This window comes from Pipistrellus kuhlii, unplaced genomic scaffold (genome assembly GCF_014108245.1).
Source record: "Pipistrellus kuhlii isolate mPipKuh1 unplaced genomic scaffold, mPipKuh1.p scaffold_m20_p_1, whole genome shotgun sequence".
NCBI classification, from domain to species: domain Eukaryota; kingdom Metazoa; phylum Chordata; class Mammalia; order Chiroptera; family Vespertilionidae; genus Pipistrellus; species Pipistrellus kuhlii.
The window spans coordinates 88,345,884-88,346,083 of NW_023425404.1; positions in this window are offsets into that span (position 1 = coordinate 88,345,884).

Genomic DNA, 200 nt, shown 5'->3' on the forward strand with positions numbered 1-200 from the left:
AGCTTGGGTGGGTTTGTAGACTGTGTGGTCCAGGGTCTCAGGGAGTCACTAGGCTAGGGTGTGGCAAACAGCAATGGCTGCCAGTTTTTATCTAGCTTCTTGGATACCCAGTTGACTTTCCACATCAGTCCCATGAGACTAGGGACACTTCTCTGTCTTGGTTCCTCTTTGCTCAGTCCAGTGCCTGGCACACAGTAGGA